Below are 25,551 nucleotides of genomic sequence, written 5' to 3' on the forward strand. Positions count from 1 at the left end.
GGCTTAGTGCAATTCATCACCACGATGGGGGGAAAGTATCACAACAATGTAGCAGTGATGGTAATATTATGGTTTTTATATAAATTCATACACTTCATATTAAAAAGGTCTGAAGCAGGATGGCCAAAAGATGGTTGTTTCTTTCCCTTTAGGAGAAATAGGGAAGTTAAGAACAGTAGGTTGAGGTGTAAAAGTGATCCACTCTTATTGGATATATTGAGTTTGTGAAGTCCATCATGAAAGTGGATGGCAGTAATGAATTGTCCAATAGGCAGTTGATAATGTAAGACTAGAATTCAGGAGAGGAACAAGGGGTGAATATGCAGATTGGGGAGTAGTATGCATAGGAGTGATAACTGAATCCAGGGGTGCTGATGAGAATGCCAAGAAAGAGGTGTGAGAGATAAGAGAACCCAGGAAAGAGCAGTAGAGAGTACATATAAAAATTAGGGGCTGGAACATGGATGATAATCCTATAAAAAAAGACTGAGAAAGAACACTTTGACAGGCAGAAGGCAGACCAGGAAACAGTGGTATTATTAAAACTTAGTGAGGAAAGAGGCTCTAAGACTGGAGCACAACACATTTTAATTGCTGGCTTGCGCTTGTCTTCCTATTTTCCTTGTATGCATTCCCTGGCATCATCTTTTTTGCTTGTTTTGGAACCTCTATTAGATTATAAGCTATTTGTATTTTGGCTTATTTCCCTGGTATTGTACCACAGCACCTACTGCAATGCCCTGCCTATAATGGGTGCTCAATTAATTATTCTGACTCTTTGACCTTCTGGAAATCAACATATTTTAAGCCTCCAACTCATGTTGAGTAAAATATGGCATGCCTGCTAATTATAAAAACCAAGTTAACTTATTTGGCCAAATAATAACAATTCACATTCACAAAGCACTCTATAGTTTGCAATGTAGTTTCTTACAGTGACTTTGTGAGGTAGATAGTGCCAGTATTATATTCCAGTATCACAAATGAAACAAAGCTCCAACAGGTTAAAGTGCCTGCCCAAGGTCATAAGGAATATGGGAAAGCTAGGACTCAAATGGGCTATCTGACATCCAGTTTTGTTTTTGTTGATAATTTAATAACATTTTATGTTTTCCTAAGTACATGTAAAAGCAGTTTTAACATTCATTTAAAAAACAAATTAATTTAATATTCATTAAAATATTTTGAATTTCAAATTCTTTATCTCCCTCCCTCCCATCCTGCCCCCCCCCAGATGGCAAGCAATCTGATATAGATTTTGCAAGTGCAATCATGTGAAGCATTTTTCCATATTAGTCATTTTGTGTCAGAGATCTCAAACAATCACAAAAAAGAAGAAAGGGAGTGAAATACAGTATCTTTTGGTCTGCATTCAGACTCCATCAGCTCTTTCTCTGGAGGCAGATGGAATTTTTCGTCATGAATTTTTGGGATTGTCTTGCATCACTGAATTTTTGCTGAGAATAATTAGGTCATTCATGGTTGTTCATAAAAAAAGCTATTTATATGTACAACATTCTTTTAGTTCTGCTCACTTCACTTTGGATCCATTCATATAAGTCTTTCCATGGTTTTCTGAAATCATCCTGAAGATTTCAAGTTTTTAGCATATTATCTTCCTCATTAGCATTCCATCAACCAGATTCACGAATGTCTTATGATACCATTGCACTAAAATCAGAATATGCCCCCCTAAAATAATTTTAAGATGTCAAAAGTGACTTTCAACTTTGTTATGTGAGATAGAATACAAGTTAACTCTATTTGAGAAGTAATGTGCTATGTTGGAGACAGACACCAGACTTAGAGAATCTAATTTCTAGTTCTCAATCTTATTAGTTTGTGAATTGTAGAGCAGGAAAGAAGGCTAGATTTGGAGTCAGAATGCTTGGACTTGAGACTTTATTATAATGTATCCTCTTCTACTTCTTCTGTGTTATAAAGTGTATTAAATATTACATTTGCTTTTATTTTGAAAGTTATATTAAGTATTTTGACACAAGCTTAAGATAGAAGCTGCTATGTGGCACAGCAGATAGAACACTGGACTTTGTGAACCTCCTAAATTCAGGGTCTTTGACTTGTCTGAACTTTTTACATTTCTTCGTGCCTGGACCAGAATCTTGCCTGCAGTAGGTGCTTAATAAAGTTTGTTGAATGAAGGAATCAACCGTTATACTGTACTTCCCTTCTGGATCTTGGGTCTCTTATCTTTTTCTTAGTATTTTATTTTTGTTTCACCCCCTTTCCCCCTTCTCTCTCTCTCTTTCCCCCTCCCTCCTCTCTCCTCTCTGTCTCTCTCTCTCTGTCTCTCTCTGTCTTTCTGTCTCTCTGTCTCTCTATCTCTGTCTCTGCCTCTCTGTCTCTGTCTCTGTCTCTGTCTGTCTGTCTGTCTCCCCCCCCATTCTTTCCCTCCCTCCCTCCCTCTCTCCTCCTTCTCTTTTATCTTCTGATATTCCTGCTGAATAAACAAGTAAGCAGGTGAAAAAGGTTCCTTGTGGTAGAGGTTGATCCTGTCAGCAGTCAGGATCACAAAGCTGCCAGTCACCCAGCATTCCACCCCTTCATCTGTTCTATGCCAGGCTTTTTGTCTAGAATTATCTGTCAGTCATGATGTGTTATTCATGAACCCTTTTTCAGTCCCATTTCTTTCTTATACAATGCTGTTTCAATCACTCACCTCAAGGTCATGGTTAAACAAATCATTTAATTAGATTAGTAAAAGCGTGACAAAACAAAAACATCAGCTACTTGTATCATAACATATAACATTGCACACCTTTCCCAGCTCTAGTCTCTCAATCACCTCCTCCCTTCAAGTCTGTGCCTGTTCCCATCAGTTCTAAAAGCTATGACCAGGAAGGGAAAAAAAGTTCATCTGTTTAGCAAAATACCTTCTACCTTCTAGTGTAGGTGATGAGTCACATGGGGGTTGATCCTAGTCTCTTTGGTAATTAGTAAATACTGACTGCTTGGTCCACTAGGGATGCTGCTGTTTCCATGATAGAAGATCAGTCACCATCTCTAGGATCCTGGGAATATAGCTTCAGGATTTCTTGTTTATGTATCTGTCTGTCCTTACAACTGAGGCCCTGAAGAGAGTGAATGTCCCAGAAACTGATGCCCACAAGGTACCATGTGATAGATATGGACAAATCTACCTCTTCTATTTGTCTTTCTCTTTGTCCTTCAAACTTCATGGCCAATGGTGTGTATGGGTCTTGTATCATGTCTGTAAGTTAATTCAGTTCAGGTTGTCTTGGCAATAAAGCTCCAGGCCTGGTATCCCTTTGGAAACACTATCTCTAGTGGACACATTCTCTAAATTCTTCCTTCTCTTCTCCCTCCCTTCTTCCCACCTTCCTTCCTTCCTTCCTTCCTTCCTTCCTTCCTTCCTTCCTTCCTTCCTTCCTTCCTTCCTTCCTTCCTTCCTTCCTTCATTTCTTCCTTCATATCTTAGAATCAATTCTGTATATTGGTTCAAAGGCAGAAGAGCAGGAAGGGCTAGGAAATGGGGATTAAGTGACTTGCCCAGAGTCACACAGCAAGGAAGTATCTGAGGTCACATTTGAACCCAAGACTTCTGGTCCCTAGGTCTGGCTCTTAATTCACTGAGCTACAAGCTGCCTCCATCTCCCATTCTCTATATTTTCAAAAGCAGCACATGTATTTGAAAGGACATCTAACTCATCTAGGCCCTTGTAATACCCCTTAATTTTCAGTGTAATTGATCAGTATTGTCTGTCCACAAAAGCTTCACCCCCTGGACTAATGTTACCATGAAAGAGGCAGGTAGGGGTAGCTAGGTGACTCAGTGGATAGAGAGTCAGATCTGGAGTTGGGAGGACCTAGGTTCACATCTGATATCATACACTTTCTAGCTGTGGGACCTTGGGCAAATCATTTAACCCCATTTGCCTAGCACTTGCTCTTTTGTCTTAGAGTCATTACTAAGACAGAAAATAAGAATTTAGGGGGGAAGAAGAGGCAAGTAAATGATGGAAAAAGCAGAAATTTAGAGACAAACTAGGGAAGTTAGATGGAGCAATGGATAGTGCCATGGGCCTGAAATTAGGGAAGATTACTCTTCCTGATTTCTAACCTGGTTTAAGACCCTTACTAGCTATATGACGCTGGGCAAGTCACTTAACCCTATTTGTCTTAGTTTCCTCATCCATAAAATGAACTAGAGGGAAATAGAATAGTACTCCAGTATCTTTGCAAAGAAAATTTCAAATGGAGTCACAGTGAGATATGGCTGAAAATGACATAACACCAACAAGATCATAGACCAATTAGCTTAAGTGTAGAATTTGGTTGCATTAGGGAGGTTTGAATTTTTTTTTTTTTGCTAATCCTGGCAAATGATCTTAAACATAAATATAACTTTAGATTTTTACCAGGAGTCAATTATTTGCTTAGCTATCACCATGGTCTATAGAGATAGAAGAAAATGCTGTGTGTGCGTGTGTGTGTATAAAAGTCTTGAGAACTCTTCTGGATAAGTTAGGCCATCCTCAATCATTTTTCATTGCCATTATATAGAATATTTGGTACTATATAATATTCTGCTTTAAATACTAATTTGCCTTTATTTTGATCATCTTATTTGCATATTGCCATTATATTGAATATTTTAACACAAGGTTAAAATAGAAGCTATGTGGTACAAAACATAAAGCATTGGACTTGGAATTAGGAAGACCTGAGTTCAAATTCAGAATGAGTCACTTTTTTGGTTGAGTGATTGTGACAGAGGCTGGCACTAGAGAAAACATGCCAGGCTGAAGGGTATGTGAAATTGATCACCTTGATGGGGGAGGGGCCCCAGGAGTGGAATCAGGAGGAGGAGAAGACTCTGGCTGGGAGAGCAGTGAAGGTCTCTTGGTCTTGAAAAGCCTAAGAGAGAAGTTGGGGAAAAGACTTTCTCCTCTGTCACATGACCCTGGGCAAGTCACTGAACCCCTGTCTGCTTTAGTTTCCTTATCTATAAAATGGAGATAATAACAACACCTACCTTCCAGACTTGTGAGAATAAAATGGTGTGATAATTGTAAAGGGCTTTCAAACTGTAAAAAGTATACAAATGCTAGCTATTATTACTAGAAAGTGATTTATCATACGTATTTAATAATCATGTAGAGTTCTCCAAGTGATCCTACGTATGGATCATAATATGATACATCTTATCCTTCCCTTCCTTTTATAGATGAGGAAACTGAGGCCATGATGACTGAAGGTCATAAGACAAGTAAGCATCTGAGACAGGATTTATACCCAGGGTCCAGACTCAAGAGTTAGCACTCAAAAACCTTGGAATGCTCCAAAGTTTCATCAGTGAAAGCCATCATCTCAACAATCTACCTTGCGAAAGTGAAGTGGATAAAAAATCTATCGGGCTCAGATTACAACCTAAAATCAGGCAGGCAGTCCATTGAGTTAGTCTGTAAGAACACACATTTTGGACAGAAGCTATATATGGCTGATTGTTATCTTTTGGTTTTACATTGTATTCGTTTCCAAATATATCCCCTCTTTCTTCTCTATGTAAAGAGTCCTCCATTGTAACAAAGGTGTGACAAAGAAAAAAAGGAGAAAGAAAACACAGTTCAACAAAACCAATCAATGTGTTGATTGTATCTAACAGTATATGGAAAACTCTATACTTCTAATCCCCACATCTGCAAAGAAGAGGAGTCCATTTTCTCCATTTTTCTCTCTAGTCATGGTTGGCCATTAAAATTACAATGTTCAGTTTTGCCTTTTGGTCTTTTGGTTTCCATCATTACTATGTCTAAAGTTTTCTTTGTTCTGCTTAATTCATTCTGCAATAGTTCACATAAGTTTTCCCATACTTCTTGGAAATTTTTGTTTGTCATTTCTTAAGGCACAGTAGTATTCTTTTTCATTCAGGTACCATAATTTATTTAGCTGGTTTCTGGGCACATACTTTATTTATAGTTTTTTGTTAACCTAGGAAGTATGGCTATATCTTCTCTGCTTGTGATATGATTTCCAGGTCTACTCTGAACTAGTGTGTGCCATTGGACAAGGATACCACCATGATGCCCCTCCTGATTCAGCACTATTCATTTACCACTGCCACTCTCTTTTTCTGTGAATTGACTTTATTTCCATTTTTTTTGTGGTGCATTTAACTTCAGTTCTGAGCTCTGTGTTTATGACTTCTTTGAGGTAACCTTCCTCTGGCTCCCAACTTTATTGCTTTGCTTACTGGTTAGGTTTGGTAATTTTGATTTTGTACCCTAGCCACTGGGACTCGGCAGGAAGTAAGGAGAAACAACTTTCTTAGAAGTAACACTTACTGTGCTGTGGAGAGATAGAAAAATAATGTATGGTTGTTTAAGGAAACCAAGTGGAGAGGTGAGAATTGGCAAGTTCTTTTGTAGAAAAATAGCTCAACAATTAGGATTCTTTAAGATGTTACGGCATAGAGCTAAGAAAATGAAAAAGGAGAAAAATGACCTCTGCCTTTCTTTGTAGTACTACCAGGAAGAACACTTTGGGGCACTGGGACAAAAGAGGACAATAGAAGTTAGTTTTTCATACAGGATATTCCTACAGAACCATGAGAAAATTAGGCCCAGTAAATACAACTGGGGACAGTTTTCAGCACTGACTTATACCCCATAGACATGTTGTATTTCTTGTGTTGGCTGATACACTGATAACTTTTCAACACTTTATGAATGATGCCCTAACCAACTTTCCATGTCAATTTGGATGACATTGTTATATTTTTAGACTAGGAGATGCTCTATGTTTTCCTCTGGAGGAAAGTGTTAATCTGTTTCTAACACTATTGTTTCTTTTGCAAATTTGATAAATGGGACCATTTGGTGAATTCATTCAGGGCCAGATAGGTTGCAAATGGACCTGGAATTTTTGAGCCTCATTTTCCTTATTTACAAAATGATGGAGCTGGATAAGTCCCTTCCAATCCTCAGTGCTATTAATCCTAATGGAGGATCAAAAAGTATTATATTTGTGTGGGGAGTTGACCTGTAGGTTGGCTATTCTCTACTTCTCTTCACAAGGAAATAGATAAGTGAAGATTCAGTCACTATGCCCCTGAAAGGTTTTCAACTCTTTCCTTACATAATTCCCTTACATTTCATTTAACAGGATTTTTTTCTTTGGTGGTGGTGGAGTAGGAATATACATTAGACAATGAAATTAGAGGAAAGGTCAGGGGATTTGAAGTCAGCAAACTTAAGTTCAAATTCTGGCATGGCTACATGCTAACTTGCTAACTATGAACTTTGGCAACCCAGTTTAACCAATCTTGTTCTCAGTTTCTTCATCTGTAAATGGACTAGATTAGGGGTTCTTAATCTTGTATCCATTTCTTTTTTAAAAATTAATTTGATAACTTTTTCTGTATTTTGTTGTTCAGTTATTTTTCAGTTGTGTCCAACTCTATTTTTAATTTTTAAAATTTTTATTGATTAATTAGTTTAGAATGTTTTTCCATGACTACATAATTCCTGTTCTTTCACTTCTCTCCTCCCTCCCCCATCCCAGAACTGAATAGCAATTCTACTGGGTTTTACTTGTATCATTGTTGAAAACCTATTTCCATATCATTAATGTTTGCAATAGAGTCATCTTTTAACATCAAAACCCCAGTCACATCCTCATTGAACCATGTGATCAATCATATGTTTTTCTTCTATGTTTCTACTCCCACAGTTCTTTCTTTGGATGTGGATAGCAGTTTTTCTCATAAGTTTTTTGGGATTGTCCTGGATCATGGCATTGATATTTCTAGCATTTTTAGTACAATTTTAATAACAGAGGTGATAATGGGCTTCTTGGTTTCACTCCTGATCTTATTGGGAATGCTTCTAATTTATCCCCATTGCAGGTAATACTTGCTGATGGTTTTAAATATATACTGTTTATTATTTTCAGGAAAGGCCCTTCTATTCCTATACTTTCTAGTGTTTTCAATAGGAATGGATGTTGTAGTTTGTCAAAAGCTTTGTCTGCAACTATTGAGATAATCATCATGTGATTTCTGTTGGTTTGGTTATTGATATGGTCAATTATGTGGATGCTTTTCCTAGTATTAAACCATTCTTGCCTTCCTGGTATAAATACCACCTGGTCATAGTGAATAATCCTCATGATCACTTGCTGTAGTCTTTTTGCTAGTATTCTATTTAAGATTTTTGCATCTGTGTTCATTAAGGAGATTTGTCTATAGTTTTCTTTCTCTGTTTTTGGTCTGCCTGGCTTTGGAATTGATACCATATTTGTGTCATAAAAGGAATTTGGTAGGACTCCTTCTTTCCTTATTTTGTCAATTAGTTTGGATAATATTAGGATTAGTTGTTCTTTCAATGTTTGATAGAATTCACTTGTGAATACATCTGGCCCTGGGGTGTTTTTCTTAGGGAGTTCCTTGATGGCTTGTTAAACTTCCTTTTTTCTGAGATGGGGTTGTTTAAGTCTTCTATTTCCTCTTTTGTTAATCTGGGTTGTGTCCAATTCTTCATGACTCCATTTGGGTATTTTTTTTTTGTTTGTTTGTTTGTTTTGGTTTGTTTTTGTTTTGTTTGTTTGTTTTGGCAAAGATACTGGAGTGGTTTGCCACTTCCTTCTCCAGCTCATTTTACAGATGAGGAAACTGAGGCAAACCGGGTGAAGTGACTTGTCTGGGGTATTTAGTAAGTGTCTGAGGCCGAATTGGAACTGGTGTTTGAATTGGTCTTCTGACTCCAGTCCTGCTGCTCTATCCCCATGCCAAGTAGCTACCCCTTTTCTAGGATGAATCTAAAATTGGCCAGCATCTTCAGTTCAAAGAGAGTTTAGTTATATGAACCCCATTTACACTCAGCTGAGGGGCAGCAGATGTTCCCAAGAGTCATCAGGAAAAAAGGAGGCTAGTAGTCAAGAAGATTGAGTATGAAGGCAGACAATTTACAATTTTTATTTTACTTTCAAGTCTGATTTATTGATTTCTGTGTCTCAAACAGATAAGTCCAAAACATGAAAGCACACTGAGAACATTATAAAATGTTATGTTGCCTTGGAATAATCCATAAAAACGTCATTTTAGGTTATCATTAGCAATTACAAATGATTACAGAAGGTTTGTTTTGGTCAGTCATTGGGCTTTTCTAAGGTAAAGATAAATCAGGAATGAACCTGCTTTCCCCGTTCATTATATTTCTCTTTGTAAAACACCTTTGTTCTTCTGAGATTGATTTATAGACCTCCTTTACTTTTAAATTATGTGAAGCGGAAGTAACTGAGGTTGCATGTCTACACACACAAATGATTTTAGCCCTTTTAGCTAAAAAACAAAACAAAACAAAAGAAAAAACTTTTAAAGAAAAATACTCAGAAATTTACAAAGTTAAAAAATATATTAAGGCACTGTTGTAACCATCCCCCATACCCAACACTTTTGTCACTTGAAAAAATTAAAAAAAAATTTTAAATTCTTCTGTGTAGTCACAGCCTTTGACTTAGAATGTAATCAGTTTTTAGAAATGACAGCCGTGATTACTTTTCAATAAAACATGTTCCTGCACCTTAGCAAATGAGTGCCTAATGCTCTATGAATATGACATTAGTGAAGGAATTGAAAAATAAACATCATCATCAGCTTAACTACCAAAGTCATCAATGCATAGTGGAAATTAATGGGATTAAATACCATTTGATGCGTGAACACAGAGTCTTTTCTGGACTTGGATGGTCTACATTTCAGACAATTTAAAGGGGAGGTAGCATGTTATGAAGGAATGATGATGAATCTGAATTCATGTCCTAGCTCTGCCTCATTGACCCTTTGGTCTTGGGCAATCCCTTTTGGGATTCAGTTTCCTACAAAATGTTAGGATAAAAGGAATCTAGATTGCACAATGAACAGAGCTCCAAGATTCACCTGGGTTCAGATATGGCCTCAGACACTTCTTAACTGTGTGTCCCTGGGAAATCATTTAACCCTACTTATCTAGTTCTTGCCTTTCTGTTTTAGAGATGTTACTAAGTAAGGGTTAAAAAAAAATGGGGAGATCCAGCTCTTGTTCTATGATCCTATGAATCTTGACTCCATTGTTCCATCTTGGATTTCTCTACCCTTTTAAACAAGTTGTTTATGGTTTTAATTTGGATCTATAGGATGAGAGAGCAAGAGCTGCAAGGGACCTCAGAAGTCATTTAACTTAATCCCCTTATTTTACAGAGGAAGATACCACAGTATAGGGACTGTTAAATGATTTACAGGGGGGCAAATGTCAGAGAAAGGATTTGGACTCTAGTCCTCTCACTCTTGAGCCAGTTCTTTACACTGTACTTCCACTGGCTAAGGCTTAAAAGCTCTTGATCTGAAGAATTTTCAGTTTGTTTGTATGAGATCAGACTGAATTTTCAACTCTGAAAACATGGAATCATAGAAATACAGAGTTGGAAGGGCCCCAGAGGCCATCTAGATTAATCCTCATCCGGAGTAGGGATCCTGTTTGCAACTTTCCTGATAAGTGGTCACCTAGGACCCTATTTGAAGATCTTTAATGATGGAGATTTCAGTGCCTATTTATATTCCACCAGTATAGAGGATGTCCCAAAAGTATTAGTGCAGCCTTAAGCTGTTAAAACTTTGTACTTTGAAATGGACATTAGCATTAAAACAACTCCTACTGAATCGGATTTGGAAGGGAGGAGGTAGGGAGATAAAGGATAACATTTTATAAAACCTAAGTAAGCTGCTCTACTTTGGAAAGATTCTAAAAAAACTACCACATCTCAAACTTTGCTGGGCAGACAGCAAGATGGAAAATGTTCTCTTTCTGATTCACTTATTGGCCTGATGCAGTGAATTATGAGAGCCTTAGGAATGATTTAGTGAGTTAGAATGCCTACTCTGAGTTCTAAAAATGGGAAATATAGTCTGAAACCATCAGAAAGATTCACAAAAAATTACTCCATAAATCTTTGAAATATTTAACATCCATGGGAAAACATCCAAAAAATATGTTCAGCATACATTAGTGTTTCGTTTTGAGAAAACAAAGGTTCCTTGGATTTCTCAATTTAACCAATTATTTTAACTCAGCAGGCAGATAATCTACAGCCAATTCTAAATCATCTGTTGTAACAGGGAACAGGGAGTGCATGAATAAATGAGATGTCCTCTCTAATGTGCAGTCCTTAGTATCTGGGGATGATACTACTAGTGCCAAGCAGTTAGCAGGATATATGTTTTAGGTTTTCTTTTCCTCTAGTAGTGATGAAAGGTTTGTATCAAACCGTCTGCACTCTCTTGTCCCAACTCAAATCTTTTGTGAAATAATTGTTTGGCATTAGGACCATCTAGTGTACCTATCAAATATTTTTCTATCCTGCAAACTCTCAAACATTCCTCTGTGTGACATTTAAAGTACTCTAAAGCCTAGAGCCACAGGTATCACCATCCCACCTCTCCAGAGTCACCTTATGCTACTCTGTTCTACATCTTCTAGACCCCTCTATACATGCCCCACATTTCCATGGCATCATGCCTTTGCTCACATTGTTTCTTAGTTAGGTCCTGGAAGCGTTCCTTACTTCTTTTTATCTGGTGAATTCCTACTAATTATTTAAAGCTTAAGTAAAGGCTATCTCCTCAAGGAATCCTTCCCTCATCTCATTATTCAGTAATGGTTTCCTCTCGAACCTCACTGACACTTTTCACCAGTCTGATGCATTTGTTTTTGTTTGATAATTATTTGATTCTGGGTCTTGTTCCTCTATTAAATTATAAATTGCATGAGGAACATTCATAAGATCATGCCTTATCTAAATTTTCTATTTCTTACAATACCTAGCACAGTACTCTGCACCACAGGCAAGTCACTTAACATCTGTTGGCCTCAGTTTCTTTATCTGTAAAATGAGACAATAATTGCCCCTATTTCTGAGGGTTGTTATGAGGATCTAATGAGAAAAAATGTAAAGTGTCTAATATATGGTAAATACTATATAAATATTTCCTCCTCCTTTTTATCCTTCTTCATTCTTCTCTTTTCTTTTTCCTCTTCCTTCTCTTCCTCCTCCTTTTTCTCCTCCTTCTTCTCTTTTCTTTTTCCTCCTCCTTCTCCACCACCTCCTCCTCCTCTCCTCCTTTTTTCCTTCTCCTTTTTCTTCCTTCTTCCTTTTCCTCCTTTTTCTCCTCCTCCTCCTCCTTTTCTTCTTTTATTTTTCCTTCTTCCTCTCCTCCTTTTTCTCCTTCTCCTCCTTCCTTCTTCTCTTTTCTTTTTTCCTCTTCCTTCTCTTCCTCCTCCTTTGTCTCCTCCTTCTTCCTTCTTCTTGTTTCTTTTTCCTCCTCCTTCTCCACCACCTCCTCCTCCTTTCCTCTTTTTTACCTTCTCCTTCTTCTTCCTTCTTCTTTTTATTTTTTCCTTCTTTTTATTCTCCTCCTCCTCTTTTTCTCTTTCTTCTCTTTTCTTTTTCCTTCTTCCTCTCCTCCTCCTCCTCCTTTTTCTCCTCTTCCTTCCTTCTTCTCTTTTCTTTTTCCTCTTCCTTCTCTTCCTCCTCCTTTTTCTCCTCCTTCTTCCCTTTTCTTTTTCCTCCTCCTCTTCCACCTCCTCCTCTCCTCCTTTTTTCTTCTCCTTCTTCCTTTTTTCTTTTTCTTTCTTCCTCTTCCTCTTTTCCTTCTCCTCTCTCTCCTTGTTTGTCTTCAATATAGCTCCCTTCTGCTCATGTCTTGCTTTCATTTCCTTCTCTTTACTCCTTGTTATCTTGATGAGCAGTTAAACAACTCATTTGGCAATGTATTATGTTGAGCAGTTCCAGGATTGAAGACAAAAACAGCTATGTTAGTTATGACATTTGTGAATTTCTGTCCCTGACAGGCACACACTGCCAAATCCTGTGAAGTAGCTGCTGCAAGGAAGGCCTGTCTTGCATTTCTGCCAGAGCAAAGGGACAATGAAGTTCAAACTTGAACTTGTAGAATTTGCTGGCAGGAATCTTCCTTGGCACCAGTCCACGCTTAAAAAGAAAGAACAGCTTTACTTCCTACATACTGGGCTTTTTCAGTATTCAGTCTTCCACTCAATTTGCAGTTTGGTGGGGGGCAGCTGGGTGGCTTAGTGGATTGAGAGCCAGGCCTAGAGATAGGAGGTCCTAGGTTCAAATTTGACCTCAGACACTTCCTAGCTGTGTGACCCTGGGCAAGTCACTTAACCCCATTGCCTAGCCCTCACTGCTCTTCTGCCTTGGGATTAATACACAGTAATGATTTTAAGATAGAAGTTAAGGATATAAAAATTTGTAATTTAGGATTTATTTCACAAGATCGTTTGGCTAATCAAGTGAGATAAATGTTAAAATGCTATGAAAAACTTGGGACAGCTGGGCAGTTCAGTGAACAGAGCACAGCACCTGGGGTCAGGAAGACCTGAGTTCAAGTCCAGTCTCAGACAATTACTCGCTGTGTGATTGAGCAAGTCACTTAACCCAATTTACCATAATTCCTCATTTCTAAAACAAGCTGGTAAAGGAAAAGGCAAATCCTTCCAGTATCTTTGACAAGAAAACTCCAAATGGATTCATGAAGACTTGGACCTAACAAAAAAAAATGACTGAACAGAGAAAGGGCCGTATAAATGTTAGCTAACATTACAATTATGACCTAAAGAGATCTGAAAAGAGATCTGTAAAGTGAAATAAATAATGACTAGAAAACAAGGCATAAGCAGTGTAGGAAGCAGTTAAAAAATACAGAGCTTCCTCTGGTGAGAGGGGGCCTCTCCCTCCTATGTCTAATTGCCCATCACCACAATTTCAAAGAATGTCAGAGCTGGAAATGACCTTATTTTTCATTTAGTCCAACTTCCTCATTTGACACATGACCCTAAGAGATTGCACAACTTCTCTAATATCACACAGTCAGTCAATGGCAAAGTTGGGATTCACACCCAGGCCTTTTAGTCCCCAAACCATGGGCAACACTCTAGCTTCAGTTTTTTTTCCCCCTCCATCTTTTGAGCATAATGGTTAGCATGTTGTTAGGTAGCTATTGTTCTTTCCAAGAGACAGCATAGCTTAGTAGTTAGAGTGTTGGTCTTGAAGTCATTTAAATTCAAAGTCTACCTCTTATATGTATATATATATATATATATATATATATATGCATACATACAAATATATATGCATGTATTTATAAATGAAAACATGTGAATAAAATACATATGCAAATAAAATATGTATGTAGTTAAAATATATTATTTTTATTTAAAATTTTTATTAAATTTTAATTTTTAAATAAATAAAATAATTTTATTTATTTATTATTTTATATATAAATTTATTTAAATAAAAAGTATTAAATTAAAATATTATTTTAAAAATATATGACTAGGGGAACCTAGGCAAGTCATTTAATCTCTCACAGTCCAAAGCAACTTCCCAAGAGTTAGTTGGAGGGAAGTTGCTCATCTGTATTGCAAGAGAGGGTTAGTAATCAGAAGTCCCCAACTTCATTGAAATCACAGGTCTGCAGGGCAGCTAATGAGCACAGTAGACAGAGATCCAGGCCTGGAGTTGGGAGGACCTGGGTTCAAATTTGGCCTCAACCATTTCCTAGCCATGTGATGCTGGGCAAGTCACTTAACCCCAATTTCCTAGACCCTTGCCATTCTTTTGTCTTAAAACTGATACCCAGATAGATGAAGGTTTTAAAAAAATCATGTCAGGATCTTAAATAAGAAAAGAATAATGACTTCCATGGCCTAGCACAGGACCTCGTCCATAATAGATCCTCACTAAATATTTGGAAATTTTAATTCAATTAATATTTTAGATATATTTTAAAAGACCTGCTATAAGTAGTCAAATATGCCAAAAGTAGTCAATGTTTGAGGGGTTGTGAAAAGATGGGCACTCTAGCACATTGTTGGTGGATTTGGGAATTGGTTCAATCAATCTAGTAAGCTATTTTGGAATTATATGCAGAGAGTTACTAAAATGTTAATACTCTGATCTACAGATTCCATTTTTTTTTGGCATAGACGAAGAAGGAGGTGAAAGAAGAGAAGAAGAAAAGTAACAACAGCAGCAATAAATGGCATGGCAAAAAACTATGCAAGGTGTTAAGAATATAAAGGAATACAAAACGTGATCATCCTTGCCTTCAATGAACTTCTATTTTACTGATGTATGTATATATGTATATGTGTGCGTTTTAATTTTCCAATAATGTCTTTGTACTATGTTTTATTTTCTACTGGCTCACATGTCTAAAAATACATCATAGGATAGTGGGAAAATGTGTTTTTTTTTTTAACTCTTACCCTTTGTCTTAGAATGGAAACTGTGCATTGATCCCAAAGCAGAAGAGCAATAAGGACTAGGCAATTGGGTTATGTGACTGGCCCAGGATAGCACAGCTAGGGAGTCTCTGAAGTCAGATTTGAACCCAATACCTCCTGTCTCCAGATTTTGCTCTCTATTCACTGAGCCACCTACCTTCCCCTATATGATTCATTAAAAAAAAAAAAAGATAACATTTCGCACGTAACTCTTTCAGGATTATGTCTATTGTGTAAAACAAGTGAATTGGGTCCCAAAGAAGGAGCATGTCCCTTGCCATGCTACTGACCACGTGGGTTGGAAAATCTCAGTTTTACTTGTTCTTCAAAAAATCCTGATATGCACAACTGTGACACTGAACAGTTTCTAGCACTTCTCAGCGTACTGAATTTTGCTTGTGCACTTGGAAGCAGGGAACTCTTTACAATATAAGTGACATTCAATTTCTACAGTGTTCATCACAGAGCACACCTAGGGAGCTCAGCAGAGGTAGAGGGAGTTTTGAAAAAAAAATTTTTTCCACATTGGAAACAGCATTGCAGGTCTGCCTCTTCTCAGTTCATTTTTTAACTCGTGGAGAGGAGTAATTTTCCCAAGGTCATGAGTCTTCAATAGACTGATTTCACAGAATCTCATTTTGCTTATTGACCCTGGGGGGTGTGTGTATGGAATTCTAGGTAAGTAGAAGAAACAATACCCCAAGAGTATTTCTACCTCCAACTTGTGAGTTCCATTGGTTAGCCAGACTTTCCCTACAGATTACTCTGGTCACTTTGCTGCACCAATGACAGATAGATCTCAGGGAGCAAGGGAGCTTTAGTTCTAGTTTTATGGATGGAATTTCTGATTGACTCTTCTTCTCATAAGCCCTTTGGTAGCTTAGTGACCAAGGTAGTGATCTGAATTATTCCTGGAATTCTCCTAGGGATGCCTAAAACTATGAGTCCAAACAGAGCTCCTGATCTGAACAGTATTTCCAAAGGAGACTAAGAAATGTATGTCAGCCATTCCAGTGGGATTTTTGGAGAATGTGGAAATATTTTATCTCTAGGTTAAAAAAAAAATCCAAAGTGCTAGAGTTCCCCCACCCTTTACTCTTTCCAGATTTAAAAAAAAATGAAGAAAAGAAACTGAAGTATGGTTTTTAACTGTGTACATCAGCCTGCAGTGATCCAAAGTGATGCAAATTCCTCCTCAGTTTGCTGTCCACAGCATGATAGTAGCTCAGCTGGGAAATGAGTATCTTGTGATCATTATCTACCTCCTCCTCCCCACTTTCCCACTACCAAGAGGGGAGTTTGGGATCTGGTCCTTGAATACCAGAGTCCTAAATTGAACTGTTTCCTTTGATGTCACATTCTGCTTGAACCTATTCCTTATTGTTTTGCCACGACCTTCTTTTCTCTTTTAGAGCCTCTGGTGAATGGGCCTCTGGAGGAAGGAACTCATTAAAATATGTAAGTTCATAATGAGATAATAAATAATACAGTAATCTCACTCCTACTGAAGATACTCACTATCTCTGTTGACTTTCATTCTCATTTAAAATCTTCAGAAGAGAACCTTCTGGGTATAATTTTGGCAAGAATTAGCAGATTTCCTTCTTATCCATGATGAATTTAAAGTGAAAATGACACACTATTCCTAATTTGATTGATTTTTTTTTTTTTGCAGGTATCTTCAAGCATTATTTAGAGCAGGGAAGCAACAAGTTATTCCCTCCAGCACCTGGCACAGTGATAAGTATTCAGGTAAAACAGTTTCATTTATATTCATTTAAAAAACTTGATAAGTTTTGTTTAAATGATGCTCTGAAAACCTTTGTTCTGGCAAAGGTATTGATCCCTTTGGCTCTACAGTTTATACATTTATTATAGACCCTTTAGAAACATAGAATCTTAGAATTTGAAGGCATCTCAAGGGTTTGATGGATTAGTCAATCCATAAACATTTATTAGATACCAACTATGTTCCAGGCACTACAGAAGCAAATATAAAGAATAAAATAACCCCTCCTCTCAAGGGTCTTATATTTTAACCTCTCCTTTATTAATAGTAGAAAATATAATATCCCCCCAAAGTAATCACTATGCTTTTGCTTGGTGATGCCCCATGATGGAAAACTCACCCACTTCTGGGACACCTCATTCCACTCATGGTTGGTTCTTATTATCAGGAAGGTTTTCTTTTTTTAATCAAGTTGAAATATTTAGCTTTCCCCTTTTTTGGCCCTAGCTCTGTCTTCTGGAGATAAGCTTAACTTTATTCCATGTGGTAAGCATTCAGTTTTTTGAAGATGGCCATTATATTCCCAAACTTGGGGAAAGTCCACCATCTACCTTTTTTCTTCTCTCCTAACATAATGTTGCTAACTGATTTGACTAGGCATTCATGCCGCCTGATCACAATTGGATCCTTGAAGCCCCTCAGCAAGTCTTTAAAAAATTTCTTGTTGATTTCTGATCAAGTTCTCCACAATGGCCACTTCAAACCTTTTCCAAATCTCCAACCCCCTAACTCAGTGCTCTATTTTTGTAGGCAGCTAAGTATTTCAGGGGATACAATGCAGGGCTTGGAGTCAGGAAGATCAGGAAGATCTGAATTCAAATCCATCCTCGGATTATTACTAGCTCTTTGAACTTGGGCAAATTATAATATCTTTTTGCTTCAATTTCCTTACCATAAAATGGGGATAATAACGGCAGCACCTCTATCACAAGTTTGTTGTAATGATCAAATGAGATATATTTGTAAAAAGGGCACAGTATTTGGTACATAAGTGCTACATAAATGCTTACTTCCTTTTCTTTTCCAGTATTGAAGGTTAAAATTATTCTGTTTTTTCCTATGCCTGTGGACTGGTCCTTCTTTTGAGCAAATCCAGTCAAGAAGAATTTCATAAAACTCTACTTTGTGTGAGTCATTGTGCTAAATACTGGAGATTAAAAAAAAAAAGGTAAACACAACATCCCTGCTCTTAAGGGTTTTGCTGGGTCCTTTCTTTTGTTCCTTAAACAGATACTCATCGAGGTTCTGCCTTTAGTCTTTTTTTTAAAAAAGATATTTTATTTTACCAATTCCATGTAATAATAATTTTCCACATAAGTTTTCTAAAGTTATCAGCTCCAAATTGTCTCCCTCATTTCCTTCCCTTCCCCTTCCCTGAGATGATAAACAATTTGATTTGGGTTATACATAGATTATCATGCAAAACATACCTCCATATTGTTCAGTGTTGCAAGAGAATGCTCATATAAAACCAAAAATCCCCAATAAAAACCCATTCTGACTCTAACAATTCTTTCTCTGGAGGTAGATAGCATTCTTTGTCATAAATCCCTCAGAACTGTCCTGGATCATTGAATTGCTGAGGGTAGCTAAGTCTTTCACAGTTGATCATCCCATGATATCAATGTTACTGAGTATAATTTTTTCCTGGTTCTGCTTATTTCGCTCTGCATCAGTTCATGGAGGTCTGTTCAACTTTTTATGAAATCATCCTGTTCATCATTTTTTTTATAGCACAGTAGTATTCCACCATCATCACATACCACAATTTGTTCAGCTATTTCCCAACTGATGGACATTCCCTCAATTTTCAATTCTTTGCCACCACAAACAAACTGCTATAAATATTTGTGTACACATAGATCCTTTCAAGATTAAAAAAAATCTCTTTGGGAAATAGACCTAGTAGAGGTATTACTGGATCAAAGGATATGCATAGTCTGCCTTTAGTCTTTATGATCCCTTTTGGGGCTCTCATCCATTCCTTCTGCTATAACCATTACCTTAGCAAATCTAAATTTCCAGCCCTCTTCTCAAATTCCTTGCTGTTTCCAACTTCTGTTGTCTCACAACTCTGCTTAGATGTCTCAAGTCATATAGCAAAACTAAACTGATAATTCCCCACTTCCTTCACATACCAACTTTTATTAATGACGTTTCCATTTCTCTTCATGGTATTTCTCTTCTTCAACTCATCCATGTTCAAAACGCTTCTCTTACACATTCCTTCTTGATACAATAATTTAAGCTAGTCTTTCTCAATATCTAATTAATGTTATATTATATTCTTCCTCAATATCTAATATCTGTTTTGCCATTTACATTATTATCAACTGCATATTTAATTTTTAGTGCACATTTTAATTTTTTATATTTTAAATTAATTTTTATTTTTTCCAGATTATATATTGATATAATTTTTTGACAGTCTTTTTCTGACATTTTGCTATCCATGTTCTCCCATCCCTCCTATTCCTTCTCCAAGACAAGGGGCAATATGACATAAGTTGTACATGTATTATCACAAAATACATATTTCTATGTGTATCGTGTTGTGAAAGAAGACACATATTGCTTTCTTTAGAGAAAAATTTGTGGAGTAAATAAAATGAAGAATAAATGGCATGCTTCAATCTGCATTCAGACTATATCCACTTTTTTATAGCAGTGAATAGCCTTTGTCATCATGAGTCCTTTGCAATTGTCCTGTATCTTTGCATTGCTAAAAATAGTTGTTATACACAGTTAATGATTGTACTTTATTACTGTTTCTTTGAATAATGTCCTCCTAGTTCTGCTCACTTCAGTCTGTATCACTTCATATAAGACTTTCTAGAAACTTTGTATATATCTCTAAGGTTTGCAAAATACTTTCCTTATAACCATCCTGTGAGGTAAATAATGCACATAACATTTACCTAGTTTTACAGTTGAGAAATAGTAGTGAGGTAGCACAGTAGACTGCCAGACCTGGAATCAGGAAGACTAATCTTCATGGGTTCAAATCCAGTCTCAGGCACATACTAGATGTGGGACTTTGGGTAAGTCACTTAACAAAGTGTCTAGAGAAGGCAGTGGAAAACCCCTCCAGGATTTTTGCCAAGAAAACCCCAATGGAGACCACAAAACTGAACAACAGATGAGAAAATAAAAGATCAAAGAAATTCAAAGATTTGCCCATGGTAACACAGATAGTAAACATCAGAGAGAAAATTTGAACTCAGGACTCTAGAATCTATATCCAGGGCTCTTTCCATGTTCTCAGGACTACTATAACCTCATATGTTTTACTCTAGTCTTCTCTGACTCAGCCTTCCCTTGATTGATCTGAAAGGACAAAGCACAACTCAGATTTTGTCACTCTTCTGCTCAAAAATTTCCAATGATCTGTTATTACCCCTAATTTCATCTCCCAAATAAAGTTTAAACTCTTTAGCTTTGGTTCAAGGACCACTATGATTTAGCTTTATATCCCACTACTCTTTCTCAAGTACTCTATATACTGGTTAAACTGAACCACATGTCATTCCTAAAATATACCCTCCATTTTCCTAGCTCACTACATTGCTTAGACTAAACCTTCTGCCTGGAATTCTTTCTCCACCATGTATCTCTAGCCCCTCCATGAGTTCAAGTACTCTATTTCTCTACTATAGTCCACATAGACTTGTTCATGCCCTTCTTATAACACATATTCTGTCTTAATTGTGTTAAATTATTTCTATATAAATTACACAAGAAGTGGAATAACTATATCAACCAAAAAACATGTATATGATCAAGGATGCACTGGTACTCACAGAATGCTAGAAGATGGTCAAGAAGGCCAGAAAGTGAGGAATGATGAACAGGATGATTTCAGAAAGAACTGAAAAGATTTACACAAATTGATACAGAGCAAAATAAGAAGAACCAGGAAAACATTGTACACAGAGAGAGCAATATTGTGGAATGATCAACAGTGATAGACTTAGCTATTATTGGCAACACAATGATCACCAGGACCATTCTGTGGGGCTTATGACAAAGAATACAATCTTCCTCTAGAGAAAAAACTGTTGGAGTCAGAATGCTGATGAAACCATATGAATTTTTTATTGTTTATTTGAGTTTATGTTTTAGGGTTTTGGTTTTGTAAGATTATTTGCTTACCAAAATGAACAATATAGAAATCCATTGTACATGATAATTCATATATAACCAGATCAGATTGGCTGCCTGCACCATGAAGGGGAAGGGAAGGGAGGGAGGGAGATAATTTTGATTATATCACTTAGGAAAACTTGTGTGGAAATTTGTTATAACATGCAATTGGTAATAAATAAATAAACAAACAAACAAACAAATAAAATCCTTAAAAAAAGAGTTACTTGAGTTGACTTACATCATATCTTTTAAAACTGAAATAAAGGTAGTTGAGATATTATTATCCCTGTTTATTCTCTCTTTTGAATTTACACCTTTGGATATCTTCAGTTTGTCAATGCATAAATAATACTTGCTAAAAAAAAAGGTCAGCAAATGCACAGAGTATATTTTCAATAGGGCATTGATAGTAGTAATCAAGGGTAATCAAGGAAAAAACTGCATTGGATAAGGTGTGGAATGGATTGCAATCTCTATCTTAGGAGGGATATTAGAGATACTTCTATGAGGGTACTGCTTCATTAAAAGGTTTGTTCTCTTGCTAGAGTGTAAGCTCTTTGAAAGAAAAAAACTATTCTTGTTTTCTGTGGCTTCCCTAGCACTTAGCTCACCAAGCTTTGAACCAAGTAAACACTCATTAATATTGATAAAAGAACAAATGAATATTTATTGAGCACTGCACTAAAGACTATACATAATAAAGCCAATTCAGAGTCAAATGTTAGAATTGGATAGAGAGGAGCAGTGAGCATTCAGTGTTTCTTCAGGTACTGGGAGAAATCTTCTGAAGTATGCCCTTGAATTATGCTCCATTGTGTTCTTCAAAAATTGCTAGTGTAAAATATTTTTTGTCAATTAGTTGGAGCTACATTTAGTTTAATGGCATGTGTAATTAGCCCCCTGATCCTGCATGGAAGGGCACCTAACAAGAGGTAAAATGAGCTATTTTCAGTGGTTGTAAAACTACTGAGGCAAGGAAAAGGAAAGGAGCTGAAGTTTAAAATACAAAAACAATTTTTTCCCCTAAAGTGTTTTTCTAAAGGAGGAAACTGTCAGTTCTGGTTTCAATTAAGGATGATGAACTGTTTTATTTGATATGGTAAACTGAATCTTTGTATATTTATTTTTAAAATCTTCTATTTCACTAAAACAGGTATTTGTATGAATTGATGAGTCAATGAACAAATAGATGATTAAAAGTAATTATTCCAAGAGCTTCATGAATTTTAAGTAAATTTTAAGTCACTAAAGTAAGTTAAAAAACCTGTTAGTTAATTAAATTCTAATTATAAACCAATTGCATGAATCCAATATGTTTTCTTATTTGCAGGTAAGCAGAGGAAATTCTCTTCTTCATTCTCTTAGATGATGAAAGATATGTTACGCAAAAATATAAACTAGTGTAGATCAAGCAATGAATCATTCCATTCTTTGGCCAGTTTGTGAATTTCTTTGGTCAATACACTACATCTTTCTAGCTCTGCAGGACCTAACAAGGATTATTTTTGGCTCATCTCATCTTTGAAAACCAAGAAATATGAAACATTTAATTCTCATTACAAAATGATAGACTCTCAGAGTTGGAAACAATTTTAGAGGTCATTTAGTGCAACTTGTACCTGACCTGTTCTCTGTCATTTGGTAATCTAGATTCTATTTATAGACTTCCATTGATGGAGAAGTCACTGCCTTATGAGGTACTACTCCATTCTACTTTTGATTAGCTCTCAGTGACTAGGAAGTTTTCCCTGATGGTGAATCTCACTCTTTCTGAAACCTTCCACCCATTAGTTCTTGCTCTACACTCTGGGGCCATGACAGCTCTTCCTTTAAAAACTTTTTGATATAGGTTATACACATGCTATCATTTAACAAATATTTCCATGTTTGTCATGTTATGAAAGAAGACATGTATTGCTTTTATGAGAAAAAACTCATGAAGGAAATAAAGTGAAAAATGATTTGCTTCAATCTGCATGTAGACTTCATTAGTTCCTTTTATGGTGGGGGCATGACAGCTCTTCCTACATGATAGCTCTTTGAAGGAGGTGATGCCATTTTTCTTTTCTTATTTTTTTCAGGTACTTATCTCTCTTATGGCATTCTAACTAGATATGATAGGATACTGGAGAATAGATTTTATTATTTATTATATTATAAAATCTTCCTCTGGCATTCAAAGCTATCCATAAGCTATCATCCCTTTTATAGTTTTCTTACATTTTATTCCCTCCTCTATCTCCATCTCCTGCCATGTACTCTGTAATCCAGTGACACTGATCTTTCTTTTACTCAAAGTAGACACTCATTCTTCAGATTCTGGATGTTTTCACTGGATGTCCCTCATGCTTGGAATATATTCTTATATTCAAATCTCATCTTCTCTAGCTTCCTTCAAATCTCAGCTCACACCCTACCTAAAATCTAAGTTCCTTATTCCTTTTAATTCTAATATATTCTCTCTGTTGATTCTTTCCAATCCATTCTTTATATAGCTTTTAAAAATGTAGTTGCTTACATGTTGTTTCCTACATTAGATTATGTGTTCCTTGAGAGCAGAGACTGTCTTCTGCCATTTTTTAAAATTACTTGGCCAGTACACCATCATAACTAAGAGTAAGATTTGGCAGATCCTACAGTACTGAAAAAGCTTTTGAGTTCTGAACCAATGAAATTCAAGAACTGGACTAGTCAACAATGGAGAAGTTCATCCCTTGATAATTGACTACCAGAGGATGAATATTTTTTATCATAGTTACTCATAAAGACTATCTACTAAGACATATACCAGAATATTTTAAAGTTCCTCTCTTTGTATGGCTTCAGCTAATCCTATTAGAGGGCAGCAAGTGGAGGGAAAACCCATGAATATATTGTATGAACAGATTAACATCAGTTTAACAAACATTTATTAAGAACCTATAATGTTCAATGCCCATTTCTATTAAAAACATTTGAAAGCATAGGTATGAATGGAATTTTTCTTGAAATGATAAAAAGCATCTACCTAAAACTATCAGTAAGTTTTATGTTTAATGGGGATAAATCAGAAGACTTTCCAGCAAGATCAGGAGTGAAACAAGGATGCCCATTATCATAAATATTATTTAACATATTATTAGAAATACTAGCAATAGCAATAAGAGGAAAAAAGAAATTGAAGGAATCAGAATGAGGAAAGTGGTAATAAAACTATATGATGGCATATGCAAAAAATCTTAGATTCAAGTACAAATTTAGCTGAAACTGTCAATAATTTTAGTATAGTAGCAGGATATAAAATAAACCCACATAAATCATCAGCATTTCTATATACTACTACTAAAGAAGAGGGAAAACTTTTTTCCATTTAAAATAACCATATATTGAATCAAATACCTGGTGTGTAATTAGGATTTGCCCCCCAGAACTCTAAATCCCAGCTTCCCATGTTCCCTCTCATGTTATGTGCTAATGTAGGGAGGATATATTTTGCCGCCCTATATTAGAGCTCTGACCCCCTCTCTCTTTTTGTCTGATTGTGTCTGTAAAAGCAGACTTTATTACAGGCAGGAGAACGTGGGTTTACTTTTTGTTAGATAATTAGGTTTGAACTTCTATTTATTTTAGTTTATTTTCTTTTTACTTCAAGTAATTATTAATAAACTTCAGAAAATACAATACTTAGAGTTATTGGATATTAATTTAAATTTTATACTGGGAATACACCTCCCAAAAACAAATTGAGACTATATGAACATAATTTTAAAAGAATTTTTACACAAATAAAGTCAGATAGAAATAATTGGAGATGTATTAATTGTTCATGGATTGGCAGAGCCAATATAATTAAAATGACAATTTTACCTAAACTAATCTACTTATATTCAATGCTATCCCAATCAAATTACCAAAAAAAATCTTATTAATCTAGAAAAAATAGTAAAATTCATTTGTAAGAACAAAAGATCAAGAATAGCAAAAAATTTAATAAAAATGTAAAGGAAAGAGATGTAGTAATATCATATTTTAAACTGTATTATAAAGCAGTAATTATCAAAGCTATCTGGTACTGATTAAGAAACATCAACATAGATCAGTGGAATAAAACAGACAAAAACAAACTAGTAGAAGATTTTAGTACCTTTGTATTTCACAAAAATATAGAATCAGACTATTGGCTCATTTTATCCCTTGTTAGGTGCCTTTCATGCAGGATCATGAGGTTAATTACATATACCATTAAACCAAATATAGTTCCATCTAACTGACAAAAAATATTTTATACTAGCAACTTTTGAAGAACACAAT

This window comes from Monodelphis domestica, chromosome 1 (genome assembly GCF_027887165.1).
Source record: "Monodelphis domestica isolate mMonDom1 chromosome 1, mMonDom1.pri, whole genome shotgun sequence".
Taxonomy (NCBI): domain Eukaryota; kingdom Metazoa; phylum Chordata; class Mammalia; order Didelphimorphia; family Didelphidae; genus Monodelphis; species Monodelphis domestica.